Source organism: Pleurodeles waltl, chromosome 11 (genome assembly GCF_031143425.1).
Source record: "Pleurodeles waltl isolate 20211129_DDA chromosome 11, aPleWal1.hap1.20221129, whole genome shotgun sequence".
NCBI classification, from domain to species: Eukaryota; Metazoa; Chordata; class Amphibia; order Caudata; family Salamandridae; genus Pleurodeles; species Pleurodeles waltl.
In genome coordinates this window covers 509,169,901-509,192,919 of record NC_090450.1, presented here as the reverse complement: position 1 = coordinate 509,192,919, position 23,019 = coordinate 509,169,901, and positions in this window count along the sequence as shown.

Here is a 23,019-nt window from a genome sequence, read left to right as displayed (position 1 = left end):
GGACCACTATGGGCTTGGAGGCTGCTGTGACTACAGAAGACAAGTGAACACTGTGCAGGCCTGCCATGTTGTTCCTTATCCAGTATCAAAACCTGAGAGGCAAGGTCATTGCCTTTAATACCATGCTGACTGACTCTGGCTGTAACTCTGTGATCTGAAGGGTGTACCACCAACCCCTACAACGGACCACATCGAACAGAACAGGTAATGCAAGACCAGAATTTAGAAACATATGTACTGAGGCTTGGACTCTGAAAGATAAAAATTCACATTGCAGAGGTTTGCTATTTCCATTAAGAACTATTTTTGATCAAGATATGCTGCAATTTAAGCTAGGGGTTACTGCACAAAGTAGTAGAAAATCTGAGTCCTCTAGTTGCAGAATCCTTTGGCTGAACTCCCATTAACATGAATAGTATTGCATTTTATTGTGCAATAAAAATGCTTCTCTTTTTTAATGAGACAGGCACTGTGTGTTCTGTGAATTATTATTTTGCTTTAGAAACCTTTGAACGCTCATCCTTTCTACCCTGAGAGTCAAATATAGAGGGCTTTCTTGGCCTAGTTTCAGAACCATAGCAGCATGACCCCAGTGCACTATAGGCAAAGGGCACCAACCAACACGATTGTAGCCCATTAACCTCTGTTCATGCCATGTGCCCCACTGCCAGAGTCTGACACCTTTTCATGCTCATATCTTGCTCTGGCCCTGTATGAAACCTTGGCTATATGCTGCTATTTCTCAAAGAAAGTAAAACCAAAACATTCAAATGCAAATAGTTATAGATCTTAGTTTACATCATCAAGTGTGTCTTTGTGATCCAGCTTCAAACTGTAAACCCAGTAATAAAGTGATAGTTTTCTCTATTTCTTCAACAGTTGGGAATCTTACTGATCTGAGAAAGATTTTAAATAGTGTCCCATACAATTAAGAAACATTGGCACATCGAATAGTTCCTGCTTGGAGTTTCAACCCTGACTAAAACATTAAAAAAGCCTGCTACAGTGAAAGAAAATAAATCAAAAAATGATTGCTTCCAGTTGTGAGAAAGTAGCCTCTTTCTAGCCTTGTTACCCCCACTTTTGGCCTGTGTGTGAGTATATGTCAGGGTATTTTCACTGACTCACTGGGATCCTGCTAGCCAGGACCCAGTGCTCATAGTGAAAACCCTATGTTTTCAGTATGTTTGTTATGTGTCACTGGGACCCTGCTAGCCAGGACCCCAGTGCTCATAAGTTTGTGGCCTATATGTATGTGTTCCCTGTGTGATGCCTAACTGTCTCACTGAGGCTCTGCTAACCAGAACCTCAGTAGTTATGCTCTCTCTTTACAAATTGTCACAAACAGGCTAGTGACCAATTTCACCAATTCACATTGGCATACTGGAACACCCTTATAATTCCCTAGTGTATGGTACTGAGGTACCCAGGGTATTGGGGTTCCAGGAGATCCCTATGGGCTGCAGCATTTCTTTTGCCACCCATAGGGAGCTCTGACAATTCTTACACAGGCCTGCCACTGCAGCCTGAGTGAAATAACGTCCACGTTATTACACAGCCATTTACCACTGCACTTAAGTAACTTATAAGTCACCTATATGTCTAACCTTTACCTGGTAAAGGTTGGGTGCTAAGTTACTTAGTGTGTGGGCACCCTGGCATTAGCCAAGGTGCCCCCACATTGTTCAGGGCAAATTCCCCGGACTTTGTGAGTGCGGGGACACCATTACACGTGTGCACTATACATAGGTCACTACCTATGTATAACGTCACAATGGTAACTCCGAACATGGCCATGTAACATGTCTAAGATCATGGAATTGTCACCCGAGACAATTCCATGATCCCCCGGGTTTCTAGCACAGACCCGGGTACTGCCAAACTACCTTTCCCGGGGTTTCACTGCAGCTGCTGCTGCTGCCAACCCCTCAGACAGGTTTCTGCCCTCCTGGGGTCCAGCCAGGCTTGGCCCAGGAAGGCAGAACAAAGGACTTCCTCAGAGAGAGGGTGTTACACCCTCTCCCTTTGGAAAAAGGTGTCAGGGCTGGGGAGGAGTAGCCTCCCCCAGCCTCTGGAAATGCTTTGATGGGCACATCTGGTGCCCATCTCTGCATAAGCCAGTCTACACCGGTTCAGGGATCCCCCAGCCCTGCTCTGGCGCGAAACTGGACAAAGGAAAGGGGAGTGACCACTCCCCTGCACCTCCCAGGGGAGGTGCCCAGAGCTCCTCCAGTGTGCTCCAGACCTCTGCCATCTTGGAAACAGAGGTGCTGCTGGCACACTGGACTGCTCTGAGTGGCCAGTGCCAGCAGGTGACATCAGAGACTCCTCCTGATAGGCTCTTACCTGTGTTACTAGCCTATCCTCCTTCCTAAGTAGCCAAACCTCCTTTTCTGGGTATTTAGGGTCTCTGCTTTGGGGAATTCTTCAGATAACGAATGCAAGAGCTCATCCGAGTTCCTCTGCATCTCTCTCTTCACCTTCTGCCAAGGAATCGACTGCTGACCGCGCTGGAAGCCTGCAAAACTGCAACATAGTAGCGAAGACGACTACTGCAACTCTGTAACGCTGATCCTGCCGCCTTCTCGACTGTTTTCCTGGTGGTGCATGCTGTGGGGGTAGTCTGCCTCCTCTCTGCACTAGAAGCTCCAAAGAAATCTCCCGTGGGTCGACGGAATCGTCCCCCTGCAACCGCAGGCACCAAAGAACTGCATCACCGGTACCCTGGGTCTCTTCTCAGCACGACGAGCGAGGTCCCTTGAATCCAGCAACTCTGTCCAAGTGACTCCCACAGTCTAGTGACTCTTCAGTCCAAGTTTGTTGGAGGTAAGTCCTTGCCTCCCCACGCCAGACTGCATTGCTGGGAACCGCGACTTTTGCAGCTACTCCGGCCTCCGTGCACTTCCGGCGGAAATCCTTTGTGCACAGTCCAGCCTGGGTCCACAGCACTCTAACCTGCATTGCACAACCTCCTAAGTTGTTCTCCGGCGACGTGGGACTCCTTTGTGCGACTTCGGGTGAGCACCATTTCACGCATCCTTGTAGTGCCTGTTTCTGGCACTTCTGCGGGTGCTGCCTGCTGCTGAGAGGGCTCCTTGTCTTGCTTGACGCCCCCTCTGTCCCCTGATGCAATTGGCGATATCCTGGTTCCTCCTGGGCCACAGCAGCATCCAAAAACACTAACTGTACAATTTGCAGCTAGCAAGGCTTGTTGGCAGTCTTTTGGCAGGAAAACACTTCTGCACGACTCTCCATGGCGTGGGGGATCCGTCCTCCAAAGGGGAAGTCTCTAGCCCTTGTTGTTCTTGCAGAAACTTAAGCTTCTACTGTCGAGTAGCAGATCCTTTGCACCCACAGCTGGCATTTCCTGGGCATCTGCCCATCTCCGACTTGCTTGTGACTTTTGGACTTGGTCCCCTTGTTCCACAGGTACCCACGACTGGAAATCCATCGTTGTTGCGTAGTTGGTTTGTGTCTTTCCTGCAGAATTCCCCTATCACTACTTCTATGTCCTTTGGGGAAATTTAGTGCACTTTGCACTCACTTTTCAGGGTCTTGGGGTGGGCTATATTTCTAACTCTTACTATTTTCTAATAGTCCCAGCGACCCTCTATAAGGTCACATAGGTTTGGGGTCCATTTGTGGTTCGCATTCCACTTTTGGAGTATATGGTTTGTGTTGCCCCTATCCCTATGTGTCTCCATTGCATCCTATTGTAACTATACATTGTTTGCACTGTTTTCTAATACTATTACTGCATATTTTGGTATTGTGTACATATATCTTGTGTATATTTGCTATCCTCATACTGAGGGTACTTACTGAGATACTTTTGGCATATTGTCATAAAAATAAAGTACCTTTATTTTTAGTATATCTGTGTATTGTGTTTTCTTATGATATTGTGCATATGACACTAGTGGTACTGTAGGAGCTTCACTCGTCTCCTAGTTCAGCCTAAGCTGCTCTGCTAAGCTACCATTATCTATCAGCCTATGCTGCTAGACACCCTATACACTAATAAGGGATAACTGGGCCTGGTGCAAGGTGTAAGTACCCCTTGGTACTCACTACAAGCCAGTCCAGCCTCCTACATTGGTTGTGCAGCGGTGGGATAAGTGCTTTGAGACTACTTACCACTTTTGTCATTGTACTTTTCATAAGAGAAAAATATACAAAACAAGTTCAGTGTTTGTACACCTAACCAAAAAGTTTTGCATTTCTTTTCTCACCTCTTTTCTAAAGTGCTGAAAAGTACCTGTAAACTTTCTAAAAGTTCTTAAAAGTTTTAAAAGTTTTTTTTTCTGTCTTTCTAAAAGTTCTGAAAACTTTTTTCTCTTTTTCTATCACTTAAACTCTTTCTAAAAAATGTCTGGCACAGGCCAAAATGTTGATCTGTCCAAACTTGCATATGACCACCTTAGCTGGAAAGGAGCAAGGAGTCTCTGTATAGAAAGAGGTTTGAGTGTAGGGAAGAATCCTTCCTTGGAATTATTGCTTAACATGCTTAGAGAACAAGATAAGGCCAAAAGGGCCCCATCTGTTGAAAAAGTAGCTAATGGTTCCCAATCTGATCCAGGGACCCCCCTAGGAAAAGATTCAGGAAAGAAACTTCATAGCCTGCCCATTACTAGACAGTCTAGCATAGTTGGTACTGAGGTTGAGTCACACCATACAGATAGTGTTGTCTCACATCATAGCAAGAGCATTCATTCTCACCACAGTAGAAGTGATGTTTCTGTTAACCAAGCTGTTAGGGTGCCTTCTGTAAGGGACAGGTCTCCTTCTGTCCATTCTCATCATACTTCTGTTTCAAGACATGTCCCTCCCACCCACCCTGATGACAGATTGTTAGAAAGGGAGCTCAATAGATTGAGAGTGGAACAAACCAGACTGAAGCTCAAGAAGCAACAGCTGGATTTGGATAGACAGACCTTAGAAGTAGAGAAGGAAAGACAGAAGTTGGGTTTAGAAACCCATGGTGGCAGCAGCAGTATTCCCCATAGTCATCCTGCAAAAGAGCATGATTCCAGGAATCTGCATAAGATAGTTCCCCCTTATAAGGAGGGGGATGACATTAACAAGTGGTTTGCTGCACTTGAGAGGGCCTGTGCTGTACAGGATGTCCCTCAAAGGCAGTGGGCTGCTATCCTATGGCTATCATTTAGTGGAAAAGGTAGGGATAGGCTCCTTACTGTGAAAGAAAGTGAAGCCAATGATTTCAAAATTCTTAAGAATGCACTCCTGGATGGTTATGGCTTAACCACTGAACAATACAGGATAAAGTTCATAGAGACCAAAAAGGAGTCTTCACAAGACTGGGTTGATTTCATTGACCATTCAGTGAAGGCATTGGAGGGGTGGTTACATGGCAGTAAAGTTACTGATTATGACAGCCTGTATAACTTGATCCTGAGAGAGCATATTCTTAATAATTGTGTGTCTGATTTGTTGCACCAGTACTTGGTGGACTCTGATCTGACCTCTCCCCAAGAATTGGGAAAGAAGGCAGACAAATGGGTCAGAACAAGGGTGAACAGAAAAGTTCATTCAGGTGGTGACAAAGATGGCAATAAGAAGAAAGATGGTGAAAAATCTCAGGATAAGCATGGGGATAAGGGTAAAACCAAAGATACTTCTTCAAATCCTAAACACTCTACGGGTGTGGGGATAAAACAAATTCTTCCTCTTCTTCACAACCTACACAATTTAAAAAGCCTTGGTGCTTTGTGTGTAAAAATAGAGGCCATAGGCCAGGGGATAAGTCCTGTCCAGGTAAACCCCCTGAGCCTACCACCACTAATACATCAAGCTCTAGTGCCCCTAGCAGTAGTGGTAATAGTGATGGGACTACTGGCAACAGTCAAGCTAAGGATGTAGTTGGGTTCACTTATGGGTCCATCATAGAAACTGGGGTAGACAGTCCCAAGACAGTTTCTGTCACACCTAGTGGCATTGGCCTTGCCACACTGGCTGCTTGTCCCCTTACAATGGATAAGTACAGGCAGACAGTTTCAATAAATGGTGTTGACGCCCAGGCCTACAGAGTCACAGGTGCCAGTATCACTTTGGTGACTGAAAACCTTGTGCCTCCTGAACAACACATCATTGGACAACAATACAAGATTATTGATGTCCATAACTCCACTAAGTTTCTTCCCTTAGCTATAGTTCAGCTTAGTTGGGGTGGAGTTACTGGCCTGTAAATTGTCTCTTAGGTAATGACCTAGAGACCTCAGGTTGGGCTGAGGTAGAGTGTTATGCCCATGCAGCCATGTTGGGCATCCCAGAGGAATTGTTCCCTCTCATTTCTTCTGAAATGAAAAAGCAAAGGAGAGAAGAAGGCCTGAAAACTCAGGATCCCTCTCCAACAACAGGTAAAAAGGGTATCACAGTATCCCCTAACCACCCTGCCATTCAGGATACCATTCCTGTGGTGGCAGAAACCTCTCCTGGTGTGGCACCTGTTCCAAGGGAATCATCAGCTGGCATAGCTGTACTCCCTGAGGTGGAAGTACCTCTCTGTGGGATAACTAATATTGGTGAGAAAAAGAGCACCATTTTAGTTAACATGGAGCATCCCTCCAACCCTCCCAGAGAAACTTTAGTGGAGAAACCCTGCACTGCCTCACAACACTTAGGACAGCAACCCTGCCCTGGTGTGGAGCTCATAGGACAGCATCCCTGCCCTGCTCCAAATCAAGAGAAACAGCATCCCTGTTCTCTCTCCCAGCCATATGGACAAAGTTTTTTCCCAGCTATGGCTTTACTGAGACAGCATCCCTGTCGGGCATTCTCATCACTAGAAATAGGTCCAGTGGACAAGTCCTACTGTTCTAAACTAAAACTTACTGATAGAAACTCTGGAAATATACCTTCACATTGTTGCTTAGCTACAAAACTTCAAACAGGGTGGTTTACATCCCAACAGGGAAGTAACCATATAGTGGATGATAAAGGGAGTAACCAGTCTATTGCAGAGCTACTCTCTACTTATCACCACTTAGACAATAAAGTCTCAACTGGTCAAGGTTAGCCTTATTGTCCTTCGTTTGGGGGGGGGGGTTGTGTGAGAAAGTAGCCTCTTTCTAGCCTTGTTACCCCCACTTTTGGCCTGTGTGTGAGTATATGTCAGGGTATTTTCACTGACTCACTGGGATCCTGCTAGCCAGGGCCCAGTGCTCATAGTGAAAACCCTATGTTTTCAGTATGTTTGTTATGTGTCACTGGGACCCTGCTAGCCAGGACCCCAGTGCTCATAAGTTTGTGGCCTATATGTATGTGTTCCCTGTGTGATGCCTAACTGTCTCACTGAGGCTCTGCTAACCAGAACCTCAGTAGTTATGCTCTCTCTTTACAAATTGTCACGAACAGGCTAGTGACCAATTTCACCAATTCACATTGGCATACTGGAACACCCTTATAATTCCCTAGTATATGGTACTGAGGTACCCAGGGTATTGGGGTTCCAGGAGATCCCTATGGGCTGCAGCATTTCTTTTGCCACCCATAGGGAGCTCTGACAATTCTTACACAGGCCTGCCACTGCAGCCTGAGTGAAATAACGTCCACGTTATTTCACAGCCATTTACCACTGCACTTAAGTAACTTATAAGTCACCTATATGTCTAACCTTTACCTGGTAAAGGTTGGGTGCTAAGTTACTTAGTGTGTGGGCAACCTGGCACTAGCCAAGGTGCCCCCACATTGTTCAGGGCAAATTCCCCGGACTTTGTGAGTGCGGGGACACCATTACACGTGTGCACTATACATAGGTCACTACCTATATATAACGTCACAATGGTAACTCCGAACATGGCCATGTAACATGTCTAAGATCATGGAATTGTCACCCCAATGCCATTCTGGCATTGGGGAGACAATTCCATGATCCCCCGGGTCTCTAGCACAGACCCGGGTACTGCCAAACTACCTTTCCCGGGGTTTCACTGCAGCTGCTGCTGCTGCCAACCCCTCAGACAGGTTTCTGCCCTCCTGGGGTCCAGCCAGGCTTGGCCCAGGAAGGCAGAACAAAGGACTTCCTCAGAGAGAGGGTGTTACACCCTCTCCCTTTGGAAAAAGGTGTCAGGGCTGGGGAGGAGTAGCCTCCCCCAGCCTCTGGAAATGCTTTGATGGGCACATATGGTGCCCATCTCTGCATAAGCCAGTCTACACCGGTTCAGGGATCCCCCAGCCCTGCTCTGGCGCGAAACTGGACAAAGGAAAGGGGAGTGACCACTCCCCTGCACCTCCCAGGGGAGGTGCCCAGAGCTCCTCCAGTGTGCTCCAGACCTCTGCCATCTTGGAAACAAGGTGCTGCTGGCACACTGGACTGCTCTGAGTGGCCAGTGCCAGCAGGTGACATCAGAGACTCCTCCTGATAGGCTCTTACCTGTGTTACTAGCCTATCCTCCTTCCTAAGTAGCCAAACCTCCTTTTCTGGGTATTTAGGGTCTCTGCTTTGGGGAATTTTTCAGATAACGAATGCAAGAGCTCATCCGAGTTCCTCTGCATCTCTCTCTTCACCTTCTGCCAAGGAATCGACTGCTGACCGTGCTGGAAGCCTGCAAAACTGCAACATAGTAGCGAAGACGACTACTGCAACTCTGTAACGCTGATCCTGCCGCCTTCTCGACTGTTTTCCTGGTGGTGCATGCTGTGGGGGTAGTCTGCCTCCTCTCTGCACTAGAAGCTCCGAAGAAATCTCCCGTGGGTCGACGGAATCGTCCCCCTGCAACCGCAGGCACCAAAGAACTGCATCACCGGTACACTGGGTCTCCTCTCAGCACGACGAGCGAGGTCCCTTGAATCCAGCAACTCTGTCCAAGTGACTCCCACAGTCCAGTGACTCTTCAGTCCAAGTTTGGTGGAGGTAAGTCCTTGCCTCCCCACGCCAGACTGCATTGCTGGGAACCGCGACTTTTGCAGCTACTCCGGCCTCCGTGCACTTCCGGCGGAAATCCTTTGTGCACAGTCCAGCCTGGGTCCACGGCACTCTAACCTGCATTGCACGACCTCCTAAGTTGTTCTCTGGCGACGTGGGACTCCTTTGTGTGACTTCGGGTGAGCACCGTTTCACGCATCCTCGTAGTGCCTGTTTCTGGCACTTCTGCGGGTGCTGCCTGCTGCTGAGAGGGCTCCTTGTCTTGCTCTACACCCCCTCTGTCCTCTGACGCAATTGGCGACATCCTGGTCCCTCCTGAGCCACAGCAGCATCCAAAAACACTAACCGCACAATTTGCAGCTAGCAAGGCTTGTTGGCGGTGTTTCGGCAGGAAAATACTTCTGCACGACTCTCCACGGCATGCGGGATCTGTCCTCCAAAGGTGAAGTCTCTAGCCCTTGTCGTTCTTGCAGAAACCTAAGCTTCTACTGTCTAGTAGCAGCTCCTTTGCACCCTCAGCTGGCATTTCCTGGGCATCTGCCCATCTCCGACTTGCTTGTGACTTTTGGACTTGGTCCCCTTCTTCCACAGGTACCCACGACTGGAAATCCATTGTTGTTGCATTGTTGGTTTGTGTCTTTCCTGCAGAATTCCCCTATCACGACTTCTATGTCCTTTGGGGAACTTTAGTGCACTTTGCACTCACTTTTCAGGGTCTTGGGGTGGGCTATTTTTCTAACCCTTACTATTTTCTAATAGTCCCAGCGACTCTCTACAAGGTCACATAGGTTTGGGGTCCATTCGTGGTTCGAATTCCACTTTTGGAGTATATGGTTTGTGTTGCCCCTATCCCTATGTGTCTCCATTGCATCCTATTGTAACTATACATTGTTTGCACTGTTTTCTAATACTATTACTGCATATTTTGGTATTGTGTACATATATCTTGTGTATATTTGCTATCCTCATCCTGAGGGTACTCACTGAGATACTTTTGGCATATTGTCATAAAAATAAAGTACCTTTATTTTTAGTATATCTGTGTATTGTGGTTTCTTATGATATTGTGCATATGACACTAGTGGTACTGTAGGAGCTTCACTCGTCTCCTAGTTCAGCCTAAGCTGCTCTGCTAAGCTACCATTATCTATCAGCCTATGCTGCTAGACACCCTATACACTAATAAGGGATAACTGGGCCTGGTGCAAGGTGTAAGTACCCCTTGGTACTCACTACAAGCCAGTCCAGCCTCCTACACCAGTATACAATGTATCTGCTAGATACATAAGTGTAATGTGTAATCATTGAGTGTAACGGTGAGATGCAAAATATTCCTGCATGCATTGCTAACTGAGGCCCATATTTATACTTTTTTTGGAGCGCTTTTTCGTCACTTTTTGACGCAAAAGCAGCACAAACTTACAAAATACAATTCTATTTTGTAACTTTGCGCCACTGTTGCGTCAAAAAATTATGCAAATGCGGCACTAAAAAAGTATATATATGGGCCTGAGTACCTCGTAGAAGGCCGATTGATACACCAGTCAGAAATACCATAAGGTGAGAAGGAAAATACTCCTCTTGATAGATCCTAAGCCCACCCTCTATGTATGTTTAATAATTTGGAATAATAGATATTATACACTGCTTTGCTTCAAAGCCAGACCTAAAATGGAAAGTTTCACCATTTATCATCTTTTGATATTTGTAGTTGGTACGTTTGTATTTGTGAAGAAAAAAAGATGTATACTGTAGGGAAAAAATCAAGATCAGACATATACTCGATTGCTTTAATGTGCAAAATGTGTTTAAAGGGAAATATACTCATTGTTTATAGGGGGTGTTGTTGTCTGGAGTTGCTCAGTTTACTCAACATTGTTTGGTGGATCCGATGCGCTTTGTGATAGGGTCGCTGTTGTATGTGTTGTGCGTGTGTTCTACTCATGTGGTGTATAAGTGTTAGAAAGTGGTTGTGGTTAGGTTTTCTGGCGGAAACTGAATGCCATAAAAGAAACACAAAGCTGTTTTCAGGCAAGTCTTAAAATGCCCTTGAACGTAACTTCGATGCTCCATCGTCTATGAAGATAACTTGGCTCATGGCATTGTGCCACTGTATACATTATGCCCGAGCACTTGGCTTTTATTGCCCATCTGTAATATTTTCTTATAAAGCACAGTTGGTGAAACCACTTCTTATATGTGTTTTTTTGGTAAAAATTCACAAGACGATGACACAAGCGTCAGAAAAAAAGGTGCCTGAAATGCAATAAGGAAGGTGCACATTGATTTAGCAATATCTTGGGTTCCCGGCATTGCTCAGGATTGGCTAATATTTTTAGTAAAATTCATTTCCTTGACGAGGTTGATGACCTATATTGGTATTTTGTAATATATTTCTATAGTTAGGTTTAATATATAAACAGTTTAATAATGATAATGGACAAGAGGATCTCCCTCTGCAAGATGTGAAGTTGTAACGGACAGAATAAGCGCTTTATTTACAGTTCGTTGGAGGCACGAGAACTGCCAAAATTGTGGCAAATGTCATGTGTGCTGTATTTAGAGTGCCACTGACATTAACACCCTAAGGGCCAGATTTACTAAAAAGTGGGACAGCGTGGTGCTGGCCCAAAATTGGCAGTGCCTGCGTCACTTTAGAAATGCTGGGATGTGCTGTATTTATTAGAATATGGTGAACCCATGCATTTCCCTCTGTCCAGGTGCTAAATTGAGCTGCCTAGCGCCAACGCAGGCCTCCTTGCACCATCATGCAAGGATGTCTGTGTTGAGGGGTTTGATTGTTTATGTGCGGAAAGGTATCCCTTCCTGCACATAAACAATCACTAATGGCAATTTAGCACTTCTGTATGTGCTGCAGAATGCAGCACACACAGAAGTGCCCAAGCGTTATTTTAAAATGATTGTTTATGTGCAGGGAGGGACACCTTCCCACACATAAACAATAATTTCTGGCATTTTGCTCTTTCTACGTGTGCTGTGAAATGGAGCACACATAGATAAAGGAAAAAATGTGGAGTATTAAAAGTATTCCTCCTCATTACGCCTTGCTAACGCCACCCCTGGGGTGGCGTTAGATTTTGGCGCTGCCTCACGTTTACGAAAACACATAAATCTGGGGCAGCGTCAAAGTGCAATGGGTGCTGCTGTGGCAAGCCCACAGCAACACCCATTGCACGCCCCTTTCACACACAGCGCTGCATGTGAAGGAGCCGTATTTACAAGGTGAGGTTAAGCCACAAAAAGTGGCTTAATGGCACCTTGCCTTGGAAATACTGCGCAGGGCATAGCGCCCCTGAAGTGTCATGTAAAGTGACTCTCCGGTGGCGGTAGGGGCTCATAAATATGCCCATTAGGGCCTCCTTTATAATGTCTTTGTGCCACCATTGCATCATTTTTTTAGGCAAGGGTGGCGCAAACAGTGCACTACACTCACTGCTCCATATTTACAAACTGATGCATTGAGCTCAATTCATCAGTTTGCAAAGCTGTGTGTCACATTATACCTGTGCAGGCATAATGTATGTAAAGTAGGTGTTCCCTCGGGAAAAGCGATTCAGAACTGCTGCAGTGAAATTTGCAGCATTTCACTGTGTTGTTCTGCAACTTCGCTGCGTCAGAATTTTAAAGCCTGCTCAGAGCAGGCGTTAAACTGGTGCAAGGCTTTTCTCTATGGAAGTCTTCCTGACATTGCTAGAGTAGTATCATATTTTTTTAAGTTAGTCCAGCAATGCGTGAGTTTAGCGCCACAGATGCATCAGAATTTCTGATGCATCTGTGAAAACGTGCACCATGGAGCTCTGTATTGTAAATACAGTGCATCTATGGCATCATTGGGGGGTTGTAGGGAAGCACAAGAAATCTGATGCATCAGAGCTGAGGCTTCAGATTCTTGTACATGTGGGAATGCTTCAAAATCAATGGATGTTGTGTTGGAACACCCACGCAACACCCACAGAAAAGCTTCATTGGCGCAAAGTAACACAAAACAGTGCTTTGCACGGGAAACATCCTGAACAACTAGGTCTAAACCACTACTTGCCTGAACCACTACTGCTAAACAACTAAAAAGTCTCTACAATTAAGTACTGAACAACTACTGTTTAAACAACAATTGTGCCTGAATAACAATTGCCTGAACAACTAATTTTAAGGTAAGGTTTTCTTTTTAGTTTTTATGGTTTACTAGTTGTTTAGAATATATATATATATATATATTAGTTGTTCAGGTAATTGTTATTCAGGCACAATTGTTGTTTAGACAGTAGTAGTTCAGTACTTAGTTGTAGAGACTTTGTGGTTGTTTAGCAGTAGTGGTTTAGGCTATAGTTGTTTAGGACCTAGTTGTTCTGTCACATATTCCTTTGCACTGCATTGCCTCACCCCATATCTACAAAGCCATGAAAAGGCACATAAGGTAGCTTTGCGTTGCCTTGTAGATATGGGTCAGCAGCCAGCGCCGCCGGTGTGTCACGAAAAGTGATGCACCAGCAGCGCAGGCTGCTTGAAAATAAACCCCTAGTTGAGGAGTAAACAAAGCTTAACAAAGGTCAATCCTGGGAATCTTCTGAATAATTAGAGTTTACCATGGTAATCAGTAAATCTAGGTCGAAAGTCTTGAATAATTCTTCAACCTCCCTCGTGTTTTCACTGGAGATGTTGGCTGCTTTCAGCAGCCGAAATCTCTGTACGAGAAACTTGAGAGATCGGCAGTAATTTTGCAGAGCTCAAGATTATTGTTGAGGTCTATAACTATGTTACTGGCTCCATCAATAATTATGTGTCTCTCAAAAAGTTCGGACCTAGCCTACAGCCTTTCAGTTATTTTATGAGAGCATGGTTAAGGGTCTCTTCATATTCCGCTTGGTGGTAACTCTCAAAATGAGGGAATGAGGCTACATAAGGCACGCACTGTTGACAAAAATTGATTCAGAACGACAGCCTGACCTAACCTGTTACTTTTTTAATGTGCTGCATTTATACTTTACATATTTTATAAAACGAGCATTACATCTTTTGTTGTTGTTTCCCTAATCCGCCTCCCTGTTTTACAGTAATCTTTTCTTACCTGTTGAGTCTGGCCAAAGCATAGTAAGAAATCTATAGTTTAACTGTCATTTATTGTATGGGGCTCCTGGAGTGGCGTGAATAAACTTATTTTGTGGTTTTTCACTTCATCACAAATCCTCATTAGACATGTCTGAACTTGTATTCCATGAGTTAGTGAAAAAAGTCTTACAAAGGACTCGGAAACCATGAAGTGCGTTAAGTGAAAATGACCAACCCTAATGAGCCATTCATTTTAACTCTATACCCTCAACAGCCACTCGCTCTCACCATTTTGTTCACAGTGGATTTTTAAACGGAATGTCAGGAAATCATTTTGGATTAAACTTTTACCATCCTTGAATACTGTGATGCAAAGACAGTATTTACTAATATCCTTAACGGATTGGGAGGTGAACTTGGAAAGTAGATATAATATGCTTACATTGGTTTCAAGCTAAAATAATTATGTCTTTCTCATGTTTAGGTCTCAGCTACAGACAGCGTTATGTCTCTGTTGGACAAACCTAGGGGGCAGATTTAAGAGCCCCGAGAGCCACCTTAGTGCCGCCATAAAGTAATTGTTTTTTTATGCTTAAGTGGCATTTCCCCATGCCATATTTACAAAGTGGCACACTGGACGCATTGCGCCACTTTGTAAACCCTTACAGCACAATATGCCTGCGTCAGGCATAATGTATGCAAGGGGAGCGTTCCCCCTTTAGGGGAGCTGAAAAAAGCCCAGAGCAGGCATTAAAAAGGGCATACCATTATTTGTAATGGGCCCCTATGTGATCTGCAGGAGTAGGAACAACATTTTGTGCTGCTCCTGCAGAGTACATCAATAGCGTAAACAAAAAAAAATGATGCTATTGCCCCCTACCCTGCACCATGGTGCACCTTATTTTAAATACGACCCACACATTGTGGCGGTAGGGGGTCACTTTCCTGAAATGTGCTCCTTAGTGTTTCCAGTTCAAATACAGTGGACTTTGGTTCAGCTCCATGATTCGATTGCTTTGATGACTGTCCTGCTTCCCTGCCAGTGATTTAATGTCTTTTTTCCCTATTCTTCTGTTCATACCAACCATAAACATTTCAGTTTCACATTGTTCTGGTTCGGTGAGGTGTATACTTCCAATGTTTAGTTGGTGTACACTTTTTAAATTTTATTTTTAGCAGTCAATGTGAGTGTGTGTATTTTCTTGTTTACTCCCTCATTTGAAGCATTCCCCTCATATTTCTCCATAACCATTTTCGGAAGCTCATATGTTGCTTCCCCCACCCGTCCCTGATCTGCTCAGCTTTTCTTTTTTTTTTATTAACCTCGACTTATAGCAAAATTTCCCCTCCAACTGTCAGTTGTTGACCCTCTCCATTGCTTTTGGTCCATGGGGGCGTTTACTTTCCTCCAAACAGAGCTATGTATGTTCCACCCCTTTCTATGTTTAATGCTATTTAATTTTTTTGTTTGTTTTTATTTTTGTGAGGGCCCAGCAGCAGCCGAAATTTTGCTCCGGACTTCTCCATTCTAAAATGCGCTCACATACATTTTTTTTAATTTATAGTTCCAATTTGGGCATCTGTTATCTCGGAGCTATAAATTAAAAACACAAAGTTGCAGCTCCCTCATGATGCATGCACACACGTGAAGATGCTCGTACGCCCATGCACACAGTGCTTAATTTGTAGATAAAAACGTGCCAGTGCCCAAAGCTCTCCTCTTAATCACGCGGCTGCTGCAAGTAGATGTGCCAAAGCCAAATACTGAGGCTGCGCAATGCTGAAGCCACCTCTGGCCTCTTCAATCCATTTAAAGGCACTCCCTGTCCCTTCAACACACTCCTGCAGTTTTCTACTTTCTCCAGTTGTGACGCTTTTCCGTTTTCCTTTTACCCTGTCTTTCCCATATGTGTCTTTTGTTCGCAGTAAATGCTTGAGGCAGATAAATAAGTGCCGGCCCACAAACATAAGTGCCGGTGCTCCTCATCGGAAACAACAAGCACAAATTAAGCACTGGATGCACGCATCAAGATGCATGCTCACACATGCCCTGTGACACCTATTTGAGCATGCATCATTACACCTGTAGGACAACTAGGAATTAGTTACCTTTAATAGGAAACGCATTCCAAAGACTGACAAACATGTGTCTGCATATGTCTAGATGTGTGGTGTTACATGCTGGTTCAAACAAGCATTGACAAAATCAAACAGTAGGCCAAATTGTGTAATGTTTTCCAACAAAAGTAACTGAATTCCATAATAGTTTCATAAAATTACGCTCTGAAGACAAAATGTGGTTTGTCTGTATGTCATGTGACTTTTTTATGTGATGGTATAATTCGGATAAAAAACGAAATCTTGTGAGATACAAGCAAGTGACTGGTTAGAGTGAGTAATATTGCTTGGCAATATATTTTTTGTCAATGAGTGTCTTGTCTGGAAAAATTACATGAAGTTGCATAATGCAAAATTTCAAGTCCATCCAGGAACTTTATATAATGTGAAATTCGGGAATTATGTGAATTTCTCCAGCATAATTAAAAACTGTATCCAAATCATACAATTAAATCCGAAACCAATTGACTTTGTTACCACTTAATAATTTGGGTCACTTGTATAATTTAGTACATTCAAGCACCAGAGATGATGGGGAAAAAGCAAATTAAACACAAACACCTACTATGCAGTTATAGTGAAAGAAAAGCCATTGTGATCAAGCAAAGATAGATCAACATATGCAGGGACATAGCTTCAGGAGAGTTGTTTGGGGTGAGACATCCCCCAAATGCAGTCTTGCACCCCCACCAGGCATAGTTATCTAATCAATAATTTTACTACAGATGTTACAGTACTATTATCAATGATGTTATCAAATATGTCATGAGTGCTGTAATTTGTGGGGTAATTAGCAGTGCATGGCGAGGGTGCGAGCTACCTTAAGGCACAAGTTATAGTTACTTGAAATAACTCTAACGATAACTGCTGAATTTCGCTGGTTTTGTGCGAGTAAATTTAAAACCTAACTATAACGTCCTTGTAACCATTGATTTTTTAAGTGAATTTTACATTTTTCTTAAAATTCTATTTCCTACCTATAACGTCCCTGAGTGTAACATTTGTTTTATTCAGTGAATTTGTATGTTTTTTTTTAAACATAAATTAATTTTAATTCAATTGCTTTGGCCGTGCGTGGCAGGGGTTGGCAACAAGGCTTTGCAGCCAACTCCCTGTAACCTCCTAGAGTGTTTTTCTAAACTTTAATAAATTATATAGTTAGAATGATATATTTTAGGGAAAATTGAAAAGAAAAATTGAATTGTCATTTAACAAGAGTGAGATCGCCTTTCAGTATATAGCTTAAACATTTGAAGTTGAAAAGAAGTTAAGTTAGCCAAGCGACCAGAGACATGCTGACTGGAACCCTCAACCATCAGTGTGAGGGTCAGAGACCCTTACTACTAGTCCATTGATTTCTCCTTAGTTTAGATCATCCAGACATAACTTTGACATTCAAGCCAAAGATTTTATTGATGGGAAAGATTCACATGGGAAAAAGACTTCAATGTGCCATCACTAAGAATGTTTAACAGTAGAAAGACTAGAAATAAACACACTGCCATGAGGTATAAGGGTTTGAACCTTCAACCTACTGACAGTCCAAGAGCTTTACGATTAGGCCAGAATTTCTCCAGCCTGGTCTACCGTCCATCGAAATGTAAATATAACATTTGCGCCAAACATCTTGATAGTTTGATGCTAAAAAGTCATTCACTCTCTCTCTTTTCTATCCCTTTATGGGATGGAAGAGGGAAAGAGAGAGTGTGACAGGGCCGTGTCGTAGCCTCAAGGGTCCCAGTGGTCCTAGCCAGCTCCTGCATCCTGCGGGAGCCAGCATTGCCCTGACAAGCAAGGAGCTGCTTTAAATAGCAGTTCCCTGCTTGTGGGAGCAACATTTGAATCTGTTTCCATGCAAGAATATTTGCATGCTGGGAAACAGATGAAAACTCTGTTTTCAGCAAGAATTAGCTGTTTTAGCAGCTCCCACCTGCATGAAGCAGAGTTATGTTTGATTTTGCTTGGTGGGAGCTAACAGCCCAGGGGAGGTGGGGGCCCAAGACTGGGGGTCTGTGAGGGATCCCCTTCTTTCTTTAAATTAATCCCCGGGGAGGTGGAAGTCCCAGGGGTTGTGAGGGGGCTGCACAGTACCCCCACATTCATTATGATTAAAGGCCTGGAGATGTGGTGTTGCCCTGTACTGCAGGGTTCCACGCCCCTCCTGAATTGTATGTTGTTTAAGCCCCAGGGAGGTGGTGGTTCCTGGGGCATATAAATGCCCTAGGAGGGGGGTCCTGTGTGCCTCACGCCTTTATTTCAACATGCCACTGAGACATGGCTCCCTTCATAACAATTTGTGAATTCGCTGCAATTTTCTTTTTTTTTAAAGTACGTTTTTGCCCTAGTGGAGTCCCTGTGGGACCCCAGCACCAGAGCTAAGGAGTCAGGGTGTCCCTACACTGGCCCCTTTCCTTCTTTTCACTTTTTTTCTTGGACTTGGCTGAAGTCAAGTCCCAGGATGGCTGCCCACACTTCCTGGTTGAAGTGTTGGCAGCCAATCAAAGCTCTGAAGCTCTCTGTAGGAAATCTTGTTATCTGAAAAGTAATCGGGGAGCAGCCGCCTGCCATACATATACAAATTTCGATTTCCTTACTGTTAGCATTTGCACCAAATAACAAAAGGCATAATCTGCATACCGAAAGCTGCCATTCTGCCAAATTTGGAGTAATTCTGTCTGGCGGCTCAGGTTGTAATCATGTTCAAAACTCCTATGGAAATTAACATGAAAAACATACATATTTTGACCCCCTTCCTTTCAAAACTTTCTGTGCACAACAAGAATCACTGACACAGTTTTTTTCCAAAATGTTGTGAAGATTCGTCAAACAGTGGCAAAGATATAGACAAATCAAAAAACTATTTTTCTATGGAAAGATGGTCCTAACTTTAACCACATACTGGTGACTGCCTTACATATATAATAACATTATTTATTTAAAATATTAAACTACAAAACAATCCTAGAATTAAAAATAGTTTTAATAAGTAAATTACATTAACAACCTCTATCCATTATGAGATGAATAAATCACAGCCTGATTACACATACCTTGGTTTAAAAGAAGAATATGAAATGTATATCTACAAACACACACACACACACACATATATAAATTCGCTGAAAAACCCAAAGGCTACAGGGACGCTATAGTTAGGTTCTGAATTTAGTTCTACGAAACCATAGAAATTCAATAGTAATTGAGTTCTTTCAAGTAACTATAACTCACACCCTAGGGTAGCTATAACTTGCGCCCTCGCCATGCACAGCTTTTTCTTCAAAAATGTGACTGCTAATGTTTCCTTTATAGTTTTAAGGATGTTATAGAAGTTGTCACCCACACAAAATTTTGACAATGCCGAGGTGAAGTGGTGGTTCCTAGGGTTTCAGAGGGGGGCGCGCTGCCCCTGCACAAAATTACACAAATGCCAAGGGGAGTGGTGGTCCCTTGGGCTACGGGAGGCAAGGTGGCCCCACGTAATTAATGTAATTTGAGCCCTGCTGCTGTGGTGGGGACAGTAGAGCCCCTCTGTATTAAAATTATTATGACCCTGGGACCTGGCCCAGCCGGGGGCTTGATAGAAAATAGGCACAGGGACCCAAGCTTCTTTATTTTTTCATTTTTGCATGGATTCAAATGAATGGGGCAAAAGCATTTTGGGACCCCCTTTTCCTCAGCCTCCCATTGATGGATCAACCCAAAACTTTAAAGACAGATGCTGAAGTGAGTATCATATTTTCTTGGAAATTTTTCTGTAGATTGATCAGACTGCTCTAAAGTTATTAGCAAAACAAAAAATGATTTTTCTATAGAAACTAGGTCCTAACTATAACTTCCTAGTGGTAAGCACCACTGGGTTATTATATATATAAAAAAAAAAGCAAATTGCTGTTTGGATTAAACAGCAATTTGCTTTTCTTTCATTCTTGAGTGTGCGAGTATTATCTTTTTCTTTTGAGGTTTATGAATTACCGGCTTGCTCGTGCCGGTTCTCGCACCACCCCTCTTGGGCCGATTGAGCTCTTTTCGAGGATTTGGAATTATTATATATAATTATATATATATCCTTCAACACATGGTTGCAGCAACAGTGGATGTTCCATCAATGTCTGATGAGGACTGAAACACATGGCTCTACTGAGAGCTGAGAACGCATTGGTCCATTGCGGATTGAATAAATCACAGCCTGATTATACAGTTTTCTTGGAATGGCCATCTTTTGCATTTGTTATATATATATGTATATATATATATATATATATATATATATACATATATATATATAGATATTTATAGGTATATATAGATATAGATGTGTGATATAATATGTAATAACATATATAAAAATATGTAGATATATAAACAATATTTAAACGATCTTCACAAACATATATTAACAAAACATCACAATTCATTAAAAAATGGAAGAATAATTCAAATTTAAACACAAAATTATTTTGTATATACAAATTATACACACTAAATAAAATAAAAAAGCGAAAAATAACAACATTCACAAATTAACACTAGCAAAAGTATAAGGCTTCAAAGGAGCCAAATTGACTATTCTAACTCTAAATTCAGCAAAAGTGTTAAAAGTATTTCACTTTGGAGGGGTTAAATATACTATTCCCTCTCCCATGTAATGAAACTCAACAAAGGTGATGAACTTCAGAGGGTGAGATCTTTTTTATACCCACTACAAGGTATGCAACATAAGGGAACGTATTGATCTTTGGAAGGGATTAGGTTTCCTTATCCCCACACCAATCTAAGCAAAGGCAGGCCAAGTGTTGGATTTAGGAGGAGTTAGATTTACTATCCCAACCTCCAGTGTAAACAAAATCATAGAAAGTGTTGGATTTGGAAGGGGTACATTTGAAAATTTAATTCCAATCCAAGCAACAGTAGGGATGGTGCTGGACTTTGAAGAAGTTAGATGTACTATTTGTTGGCCCTGGCCCTTTTTAAAGGGTTACCTCCAAACTTTCTGCCTTCCTCCTCCTATTTTTCTGAGCTTTTTTGTTGGCTTTAGGACTGTGGATTCATTCCCACTGCTAATCATTTCTAAAGTGCATGTGATTTTTTCTCAACACATGGTATAATTGGTTTACACATGTTAGGCATATTTGATTTAATTGTAGGTTCCTTGTAAAGTATACCCAGGGCCTGCAGCAGTGATTGTGCCACCCACAGAACTAGCCTTTCAAACCCGTCTCAGGCCTGCCACTGCAGTGCCTGTGTGTGCCGTTTACTGTCACTTCAACTAGGCATTTAAAACTACTTGACAAGCCAAGCCTTAAACTGCCCTTTTATTGCAAATAGGTCACCCCTAAGGTAGGCCCCAGGTAGCTCTATGGGCAGTGTACTGTGTGAGTAAAAGGTAGAACATGTACTTTTATGTTTTGCATGTCCTGGTGGTGACAAACAGTCTATTTTCTCATTTTTCACTACTGTGAGGCCTACTCCTCTCAATGGTGAGCACTGGGAATTCCCTTATGACCTTTTAAGTGGTAATTCCTGATCAGAAAGGAGTAGCTTTGTCATGTTTCATGTGGGTCGAATGATAGTGATACATCCTACGTACTGAAGAAGTTTTATTTCACATTACTATTTTATAAATGCCACTTTTAGAAAGTAGGCCTCTCTCTGTGTGGATAACTCTGTGTGCTTTGCAGCCTACCTCCAATACACATCTGGGTTTGGGTGACAGCTATCCTTCATGCATTCTCCCTAGATAGCCACAGCACAGTAAGGACTGGATGTGACAGGGGACACATCTGCATTCATCGCCATACTGACTGTCTTCCTGGGCTGGGAGAGGGAGAGGTGGCTCACACTAACATGTCAATAGGTTGTGGCCTGTCCTCACACATAGGGCTGATTTACTCCCTGCTGATCAGCAGGAGGCATGGCTGGGCTAAAAGGGAATGTTTTGCACTTCTAAGGGCTCCTTTGAAGTCACCCCTTCATCAAAGATGTTTTTGAGTATAAGTACTGGGGTTGCGACCTGATATTTTTAGACAGTGCATGGGACCTGTAACCAGCACTGCTGGCTCTACATCTCCACTTCGCCAAAAGGACTGCTGTGCTGCCCAGAGGGACTGCCACTTTGCTAAACTTTGCAGTGTTGACTCGCTGTCTGCTGATTCCTCGGCTGAAAGAAAGACTGCCACTCTGCGACCTGCCTTGTGAGTTGACCTATCGCCTGCTACATCTGGGCTGAGTTGAAACCACAGGTTTTTTCTAAGGGCGTTTGGCTCCCCCCTAGTTCTTTGGGCTCTCAGGGCCATCAAAATCCCCCTGCCTGTCCCTACCATGGGACTCTGAAGTTGATGAGTCCAGGAGCAGGGCATTGGCCCGAACAGCACGTGGCTGATCCATTCTTTCTGTGGGGACTGAGTGTTGTTTGCCTCGCAAGGTCAAGTGTCCCACAAAGGACCTGGCAGTGCCCTCGCCAGATTGAGGCTACTTTGGCAGAATGTGCTAATTACCCAAAACCTCTACCAAGAGAAGTGCGGCACCTGAGACCAGAGTGCCCTCCTGACTTGCACCACACAAGCCGTGCACCCGTAGTCGTTGAGACATACGCCAGACATTGCCTCAGTAACAGGGAGGCACAGAAAAAGTCAGCACTGCCTCAGAAAGCGGAATCCAATGTAGTGTGACCACGTCCATTGTTTGACATGTGAGGAGGCAGCATCAGGGTGCAAGTCCCTTTCTCTACCAGAGAGAGGCCACAATGCCCATCATCTTGATTCAGATCCCCGCAGCGATGTGTAACCACATGAGCACACAGAGTGAGGTACTGTGACTAAGTAGGGCTGAAATTTGCGCTGGCCCCAAGGGACCTGTGGGGCATTTCTGTCATATAGTACTTGTACAAAACTGATTAGCTGTCCTCCCTCTTACCGAGTGGATCAGGAGGGTGACCCTAAATACTGTGATTC